Below are 10142 nucleotides of genomic sequence, written 5' to 3' on the forward strand. Positions count from 1 at the left end.
AACCAGTAATCATACTCCTGGGTATTTACGGTATGGAAAAATAACTATAGAAACTCATGTTCACACAAAAGCTAGTAGTTCTATTAATAATTATGAAACTTGGAGTTCCCGTCATGGCGCAGTGGTTAACGAATCCGACTAGGAACCATGAGGTTGCGGGTTCGGTCCCTGCCCTTGCTCAGTGGGTTAACGATCCGGCGTTGCCGTGAGCTGTGGTGTAGGTTGCAGACGCGGCTGGGATCCCGCGTTGCTGTGGCTCTGGTGTAGGCTGGTGGCTACAGCTCCGATTCAACCCCTAGCCTGGGAACCTCCATATGCCGCAGGAGCGGCCCAAGAAATAGCAAAAAGACAAAAAAAAAAAAAAAAAAAAAAATTATGAAACTTGCAAATAACCCTATTGTTCTTCAGTGGGTGAATGAGCAAACAAATTTGGCGTAATCATACTATATAATACTACTGAGCAATAAAAATGGAATGAACTATTGATATATGCAATAACATGGATGAATCACAAAGGACTTATTCTGAGTGAAGGAAGCTGGTCTCAAAAAATTATATACTGTATGATTCCATTTATATATCATTTTCAGATGGACAAAAGCTTAGCAGTGAAGAAATCGGTGGTTATGAAGAGACAGGGGCTTTGGGGCAGTATGATTATTAAGAGCTTCAAGAAAGATATTTTTGGACTGAAAATTTTTGTTTTTGTTTTTGGGGCCTCACCTATGGCATATGGAAGTTTCCAGGCTAGGCGTTAAATCAGAGCTACAGCTGCTGGCCTACACCACAGGCATAGCAATGCCAGATCTGAGCCTCGTCTATGACCTACCACAGCTCATGGCTCATGGCAACGCCAGATCCTCAACCCACTGAGTGAAGTGAGGGATCAAAGCTGCAATCTCATGGATCCTAGTTGGGTTTGTTAACCACTGAGCCACAAAGAGAACTCCTGGACTGAAATAATTACTTTGTATCTTGATTGTGATAATGATATGAAACTTACACATGTGTTTACATTCATAAATTGTATACCAAATAAAGTCAATAATGTTATCCAGTGAAAGAGTGAAACCCTGAATGAACAATTTCAAATGTGTTACTTGCTATAAGAGAAGAAGTAGATTTGAAAATATATAGCTTGGGTATTTAGAAAAGACAAAGAAGTGCCCTTAGAAGCATCTCATTATGGAATGAATGGAAATTGTGCAAAACGGGAGTGAGGAAGATGTTGTCAGGCAGGGGGAAAGATATGGGAATTAAAACAGAATGAAGATTTAGAAAATTCAGAGAAAACCAGCATATCTGGAACACAAAGTAGAAGTGACAGAGGGAGTTGATAAGGCTGGAAAGGTAGGAGGCAGTAGGTCTTTGAAGACCCTATAAACCAAGGAAAGACATGTGAAACTCTTAGTAGGTAAATTTACTTTCTTAAAGGTTAACAAACTAGGACTACTATATATCTTACTGTGTGAAGACATTGCTTAAAGCAGCAATGCCCACTGGGTTTAATTTATAAAACAGTGAAGTGCTGCCAAGCTAGTTTTACACCACTTTATATGAGAGGAAATAGATACGTTTTTATTACCAAATGCTGTTACAGTGGCAACCATGCTCAGACTAAATATTAATCACCAATATCACATATGCCATACATAATTATGCTCATAAATATGAAAATATGAATACATAAAATGTGCAAATAAAAATGCATATATAATGTAAAATTTAAGAAAGTATGAAATCCTGAGGCTGGAAGGAAGCTTAATGGTCATCTCTTTCACACTAGAAAACTATTTTTCAGGGCTGGTACACAAGATGATTTAGAAGCCACACAGACAGATATTTAAAACTTTAATAGCTATCAATTTATTTTAATATGTAATAGAAAACTAAGCTATTACTAGCACACAAAGGCCTGGATTTCATGAGTAGGATCAACTAGGTTGAAGCTAAGATTTTTTTAAGTAAATAAAATTAAAGTTTTTTTAATGTTAAATTACTTATAGCAGAAAAAGCATGCCAATATGTGAACAGCTAAAAAGATTTTATATTAATATGGGGGTTTGAAGACCTGTTATTATAAAGTACCCCAAGCGTTTGTTCAGTTTCTAGTAGAACTCACTCACTTAATAGGAGATTTGTTCCAAGACAGCTCTTTTCATTCTGAATTTGTTGCCGTTGTTGTTGGGCAGTTGGATAGCTCTTCATTATGCTTGAACTAACTATGATTTCCAGCCATTGGTCATGTGTAGATATTCAGGCAATAGAAAATGAATTAAATTATTTTCTTGTGACCTGTAGAAGTATAAGCATGAACTGAACACAATGTAATGCTGGTGAAGACATACAAGGAGTGTTATTATCATTGCCTTTAAAGCCTATTAAAACTGGATTTCTTGTCTTTAGTATTCTTGCTAATTAACGAATGTGATCATAGATAATTAAAACAAGCTTTAAATATTCACCAAAACCCATATTTCTGTACCTCTTCTCTCCATATAATTTGTGTGAAGAGTCAGAAGAATCAACTAAAGAATGTGAGATGAGGAACAAGGCAAAATGACAGAAGATGCTGATTACACCCCTTCTATCTCTATTGCATGTTTCCAGCCTTAAAAAACCTGGAAAGAGATGCTGGGTGAGGGGGAAAAATATTACCTTTAAATAGTTATGAGTTTTCACTCTTACATTTGATGAGGCATTCTAATAACTTAAATTTGATTATTTTTGTGACAAATATTGATCAGTTGAATTAGAATGGCATAGGTACTAAACTAAACATGTTTACCCTCTGGGCTTCTCATTAGAAAGGTATAATAAAAGCTTAGATTACAAAATAGTAAAAAGAAAAATAGACTGTACTAAATTCCTGCCATTTTGCTTGTTCACTATTCTGAACAGTTCATTCTGGTAATAAAATTCGCATTTATTTCCATGGTTACTGATTATTGAGTGAATTCTGCCAATGACCAGTCAAATGGAAAAATAAAACTCCGTATTCAGTGTGGCCAGGGATCTGGTTTCACAATCATCCAGTTTGAAAAGGAAAATCCAGACATGCATCAAGTGAATAGAAAAAGTCAACAATATGTCAAATACTGAAGAAAATATACACAGTTTTATCTACTAGATTGGTTTACCTTATAGGAGGCATAAGTATAGGTTAGAAATCCCAATTCTTCTATTATTTCAAAAAAAAGATCAATTGAACAGTATTCATTTTTATTTAGATTAAATTTCCACTGACTCCAGCTCACATTTTAGAAACCAAACCCCTGTTTTCTGTATTTATTTGTTAAAATGTTAATTCCAAAACGTGAAGAAACATGCACATTTATTCACTTACAAAAAAGACCTTCATTTACAGACTAAATCAAATTAGATATTTACAAATACCACATTTTTATAAAATAGAAAATAAAAACGTAAGCTATCTGGGAGTTCCCATCATGGCTCAGCAGTAATGAACCCAACTAGTATCTATGAAGACACTGGTTTGATCCCTCACCTCTCAGTGGATTAAGAATCCAGCATTGCCATGAACTATAGCATAGGGTGAAGACGTGGCTTAGATCCTGCTTCTCTGTGGCTGTGGTGTAAGCGTGCAGCTACATCTCTAATTGGATCCCTAGCCTGGGAGCTTTCATATGCCACAGGTGGGGCCCTAAAAAGATACATATGAATGAATGAATGAATAAGTAAACAAATAAATAGGCTACCCAGTGTCTCAAAAGACTCTTCATGATTTATCAAATTAGCCTAATTCCTCTACATTTGAATGGGGATAGTTATGGGGCGCTGCCATTGAATATTTCGGTGGAAAGTCTACCTCCCCCCTACGTTTTAGTTTCTTCCTTTTCAAAAGTGATGGAATATAACAAGATGACCTTTACATTAATATTATAAATATCCATTAATTCTATTTCTACTTGAAGACAATTATTTGAGCCCTCTTGTTCAAGAAACTGTCTATGTCTGAGTATGTGATATGTGGTTTAATTTTTTACTCTTCTAAACTAAGCTACTAGAAATAAGAAGTAACAAAACAGTGCTACTGAACAAAACTATAAGCTGTAGATAGAGGCTTAGCATTTGGGATGCACCATACAGGAAGCCCAGTTCTTTCTCATTGCAGTTTTCTCATAATGACACTGCCTTTAACATCAACATTGTATTCATCACAGTGTGGAATACAATTCTAGGGAAAGTCTGCTAGTCCTCTCCCGTGGATTCACATAAAGGATGTTCCTCTTATCCAAGTAATTCCGAAGGTGACAAATATTACAGATGCTGAATTTATGGGAGTACTTGCTCCCTGTTTATTAACTCATCCATCTTGTGAGAAATAAAAGGACCAAACAGTGAGACAAGTGGGCTTTTCTTATCCTGTCAGCTCAATGATGTTTTAAAGTAATCAATATCTATAATTACTAAATCCTGCCAGGAAAATTTAACCCTTCACTGCCTTATTGTTACCTACCAAGTTCCTTACATGACAGGACAAGTAAATTCAAAGTTAATTAGAAAGAACACAGTTTCAACTATGGCATGGCTTTCTTTCACCAAGCTCATGCTAATGTACCTATACCACAGTATATCTTATTACTTATAATATATTTATGTATTGAGTATTCTTAATCTGGGATCTATGGAATAAAAAGAGGTCCTTGTGTTCTTAAGTGTCCAGTCTTGATGTATAGAATTCTGGTGTTCTTGAAGTCAAGTGATCTCACAGTTTCAAAGTCTGGCAATGCTGAGATCTAAAGGACTTGAAATATTTACTTTTAGGGCTCTTTTGGAGAGAAGAAATTACAATTCTCTTCAAAGAGTTAAAGAGCAGAGGTGAACTGAACTTTTTAAACTAAATTTCAGAACTCAAAAGAGAGTAAATTAAAACCATGTTAAGTGAAAAATGCAAACAATAAATATGAGAGTGCAAAACCAATAAAAGAAACAAAATAAAAAGGAAAGACACCAAAGACAAAGTTTCATCCTTAAAAGATCTTTTAAAAATCTATAACTCCTGGCAAGCTTTATCAAGAAAAAAGAGAGCAAACATAATTTCCAACATCAGAAATAAAAAAGGAGAACAAAATAAAGATTCTATAGATATTAAAAAAGTAAATTAGAGCTATTATTAGCATTTTTCTCAATAAATTAGATAACAAAGATGGACAAATTTATTGTAGAGAACAGTTTACCAAACTGAAATAAGAAGAAATATAAACTCAAAATAACTCAATAATTAAAGAAATTGAATGTGTAAATTTAAAAAAATTTCACTAAGTAACTTCTAAATGGCTTCGCTAGTGCATTCTGACAAATACACAAGAAATAACACTAACAGTAAAGAAATCTTCTGACAGTACAGGATGAAGAATTTCATTTTTGATGCTACAAATCAAAATCTGAAAAAGCCAATTTAAAAAAGACAATTTTATGTGGATATCATTCATTAGTATAGATATATAAATTAAGAAAATATTATGCAGGAATTCAAAAATATTTAAAAAGAATAATATGATCAAGTAGGGTTTATTCTCAGAGTTCTAGGTTAATTTAACTTTTAAAAATCAGTTGATATATAAAAATTTTAAAAATTAAAATCCAGGTAATATAAGAAGCTATAATTAAAGAATAAAGGGAAAGTCATATCATCATCTTCGTTGATTCAGTAAAATCATCTCCCTAATGTCAACACCCCTTCATTAGAAAAAGGAAATACTCTTGTCAATTGAAGAACAAAGAAGTTAAACACAGAGTTACTATATGATGTGGGTATATGATCTAGGTATATAGTCTAGAAAATTGAAAATATATGTCAAGACAGAAAATTGGGAGCAAGATGGTGGAGGGTAAGAGGTCCCACTCACCTTCTCCCACAAACACATCAAAAAAAAAAAACACATTTACATGTAAAAGGACTCACACAGAGTATCAACTGAATGCTGGCAGAAGAACTTAAACCTCCAAAAAGGGCAAGAAACTCTTGACATAACTGGGTAGAACAAAAAAAAAAAAAAAAAAAAAAAGAGAGAGAGAGAAGAGGAATCAGGATGGCACTAGCATTCTAGAGAGGAAGCTGTGAAGGAGAAAAGGAACCCACATCCTGGGAACCACCTAAATGACGGAAAGATCAGCCAAGTTGGAGAGTCTTCAAAGTCACCAAGAAAAGAGCAGCAGCTAGACTGAGAACAGTAAAGCAGAGTGAGAGCTGCACAGATCATCTGAACCACTGGCCCGACACCACAGCCTGAGATGCTCAGGCAGAGCTGGGTGTTGCGACTTAGGCTCCGGAGGTCAGTCCTGGGGAGGGGACTGAGATCGGTGTTATGGAGACAGCCTAAGGGCTAAGGAACATTGTGTCACAGGCGGGGGAGTATTACGCCACGGACTGCAGAGGGGAATGCCATAGCAGAGGGAACCGGGAGAAGGTCTGGAACCACAGGAGAGGCAAGGTGCCATTGTTGAAGAGGGTGGGAGGAGGAGGGGTGAACCACCATAGGAATCTCCCTGCACTGGAGCGTGTGAGTGCCTGAGGACTCTCAGAGGGTGGGGCAGCTCTGGTGCAGGCTACCAGCTTCAAGAAGCCTCTTACTCATTTAGGGGAGACAGGGTACTTCTTGTGCAGGCTACCACTGGCCAGGCACCTCTTATGCGGCTAAGGGTATCAGGGTGACTCTTGCACAATCTACAGGGACAGACCGCATAGGTCATCTCAGAGGCCAGAGGGAGGTGTGGCTTGCCACCACTGAGGACCTGTGAGTGGGCTCCACCTGTGACCCTAGTCACCTCAGGGTTGGCAAAAAAGAAAAAAAGAGGGCAGTGCAACCAAGTGCCATATGCTGCTGCTCTCACTCCCCTGGGAACACACTCATCCTGCAGCTGCCCCTGCCAAATGCTCTGGATGGCACCCAGACACTTAGACACTGTCCCTTCCCAAGACCCTACAACTAGGAACAGCTAGTGCAGCACCTCCTGTGTGGGCTAAGTGGGAGAGGGTGCTTCTTGAGTGGTCTACAGGTGGTGGGGTGCAAATCACCTCAGTTATCTCTGATTCCGGAGGTGGCTATGGCTCACTGCCACTGGGGATACCTGAACAAAAATCACTTGCAGCCCCAACCACCTTGGAGGTACCACGAGAAGGATACTGTGACAGAACACCACCTGATGTTGCTCTTGCTCCTCTGGGAGAACACCCATCCTGCTGCTGCCATTACCAAACACTCTGGGCAATGCACAGACACTTGATCACTGTCCCTTCCCAGGAACCTACAACTAGGAGAGCTTGTAAGGCACCTCACCTTGTGGGGCTAAACAAGATGAGATGCTTCTTGCATGGTCTACAGGAGGTGGGGGCAAGTCACCACAGTTTTCTCTGGATCTAGATGTGGGAGAGGCTTGCCACCACTAGGGGTCTGTGAAAAGACACCACTTGCAGCCCCATTCACCTCAAGGGCACCAGAGAGGAGGGCAGTGTGACCAAACACCAACTGTTGGTGCTCTCACATCCCTGGGAACACATCTGCCTTGCTGCTGCCACTGCCAAATGCTCCAGGCAATACCCACATGCCTGATTTATGTCACTTTGCAGGATCCTGCAACTAGGAGCAGCCTCTGCACCACCTGCTATATGGGCTAAATGAGACAGGCTGCTTCATGCAAGGTCTACAGGTGGCAGAGGCAAACCCACCACAGTTATCACTGACTCCAGAGACAGTCATGACTCACTCCAACTAGGGGTCCCTGAACAGGCACCACCTGTGGTTCCAATCAACTCAGAGGAGGGCATTGCAATCAAACACAAGTTGTTGTTGCTTTCACTCCCCTGGGAACTCATGCATCCTGCTGCAGCTACTGCCAAATGCTCTGGTGACCTTGTAGATCTGCCTAGAGCGCATTACTACTTCCCAGGGCCATTCAACTAGGAGTAGCCTGTGCCACCCTCCTGCAGGTCCTTGCTGCTATTGAGATCCCAGTGACCAAGCACTGACTGCTGGCCCTACCCATTGCCTCCTTCTCCATGAAAACACACTGAGCATCCTGGGGATAACAGCCTGCTCACACTGAAGAAAGAGATAGCAAATATTCAAACTCTCATATCAAAAATAACTACTAACTCCCCAAAAATACAAACGGGGTACACTTGCATAGAAGTAGCCTTACAAGATTACAGTTTGGCTTCCCTAAACTCAAAGAAAGAAAAACACAAGCAAGATGAAGAAGCTCAGAAACCATTTCCAGTTAAAACAACAGGAGAATTCCCCTAAAGCAGTCAACAATGAAACAGACCTGTACAGTCTGATAGACATTGAGTTCAAAAGGGAGATAGTGAAAATACTGAAGGAATTAAGAGAGGATATGAACAGTAATGCAGATTCCTTTAGAAAGGAATTAGAAAATATAAGGAAGAGCCAAGAAAAACTAGAAAATTCATTTGCAGAGATGCACACTGAGCTAAAGACAATAAAGAGCAGAATAAATTATGTAGAGGAAAGAATCAGTAACATGGAAGATAGAATAGATTGGCCTGCTTTTCAATATAAAGCAGGTCAACCTATGCATAATAGGAATTCCAGAAGGAGAAGAAAAAGAAACAGGGATTGAAAATATATTTGAAGAAATTATGGCTGAAAACTTTCCAAATTTACAGGATATTGATATCAAGATAAAGGAAGCACAGAGGGCCCAAATAGGACCACAACAAGATATATTATAATAAAAATGGCAGAAGTTAAAGATAAAGAGAGGATTCAAAGGCAGCAAGAGAAAAGCAAAGGATTAATTATAAGGGAACCCCCATAAGACTATCAGCTGATTTATCTACAGAAACATTACAGACCAGAAGGGATTGGCAAGATATATTTAAAGTGCTGAAAGAAAACAACTTGCAACCTAGAATGCTCTATCCAGCAAGAATATCACTTAAAATAGAAGGGGAAATAAAGAATTTCTCCAACAAACAAAAGCTAAAAGAGTACAGCAATACTAAACCCATTCTAAAAGAAATACTGAAAGGGCTTCTCAAAATTAAAAAAAAAAAAAAGTAAGAAATAGGATGTAGGAAACCACAACTGGAAAGCAATCACTTAAATAAGCTAATATATAGATCTAAACATAAAAATTAAAAAAAAAGACATCAAAAATCATACAATGTGAGGAAGTAAAGTAAGAAATATGGATTCTTTTTTTATTTTAATGATGTGTTTGAGCCTATATATTTATCAGGCAAAAGCAAGCAGATATAGGAAGGGTTAACATACTTTTAAAAAAGGGGGAATCACACATCAAACTGAACATTACATTCATAAAACCTGAAAAGAAAAGTACTCAAGCATAAAACAAATGGAAACCATCCAACCAAAAAAAGAAAAGAAGAGAAGAGAAACATGGAGTTCCCATTGTGGCACAGCGGACGTGAATCCGACTAGGAACCATGAGGTTGCAGGTTTGATCCTTGGCCTGCTCAGTGGGTTAAGGACCCAGCTTCGCCATGAGCTGTGGTGTAGGTTGCACACGCAGCTCAGATCCTGCATTGCTGTGGCTCTGGCGTAGGCTGACGGCTACAGCTCTGATTGGACCGCTAGCCTGGGAACCTCCATATGCCACAGGAGCAGCCCAAGAAAAGGCAAAAAGACAAAAAAAAAAAAAAAAAGAGAGAGAGAGAGAGAAGAGAAACAAAGAATTAACTGGAAAACAAGGTCTAAAATGTCAATAAATACATATCTAATAGTAATCACCTTAAATGTCAATGGACTGAATGCTCCAATCAAAAGACAAAGTGGCAGATTGGATAAAAAAGCAAAAGCCTACAATTGACTTCCCTCAAGAGACTCACCTTAGGGCAAAGGACACATATAGATTGAAAGTGAGGGGATGAGAAAAGACATTTCATGCCAATGGACAAGACAGGAAAGCAGGAGTTGCAATCCTCATATCAGACAAAATAGACTTTAAAATGAATGCCATAACAAAAGACAAAGAAGGACACCATTTAATGGTTAAAGTATCCATTCGAGGATATTACAATCGTCAATATATATGCCCCTAATATACAAGTACCCAGACACCTACAATAAATACTAACAGACATAAAAGGAGAAATTGATGGGAATACAATCATAGTAGGATATTTTACCACC

General features: G+C 38.4%; 1 long non-coding RNA gene across 1 annotated transcript in view; it reads right to left on the reverse strand.

The window, feature by feature from the left end:
• Window positions 1-2287, reverse strand: part of LOC110259434 — a 64455-nt gene extending 62168 nt beyond the window's left edge. Inside the window, exon 1 of the long non-coding RNA XR_002341844.1 lies at window positions 2127-2287. This is a non-coding gene — a long non-coding RNA (uncharacterized LOC110259434). The remainder of the gene's footprint in view (window positions 1-2126) is intronic.

The sequence above is a fragment of the Sus scrofa genome, chromosome 2 (genome assembly GCF_000003025.6).
Source record: "Sus scrofa isolate TJ Tabasco breed Duroc chromosome 2, Sscrofa11.1, whole genome shotgun sequence".
Taxonomy (NCBI): domain Eukaryota; kingdom Metazoa; phylum Chordata; class Mammalia; order Artiodactyla; family Suidae; genus Sus; species Sus scrofa.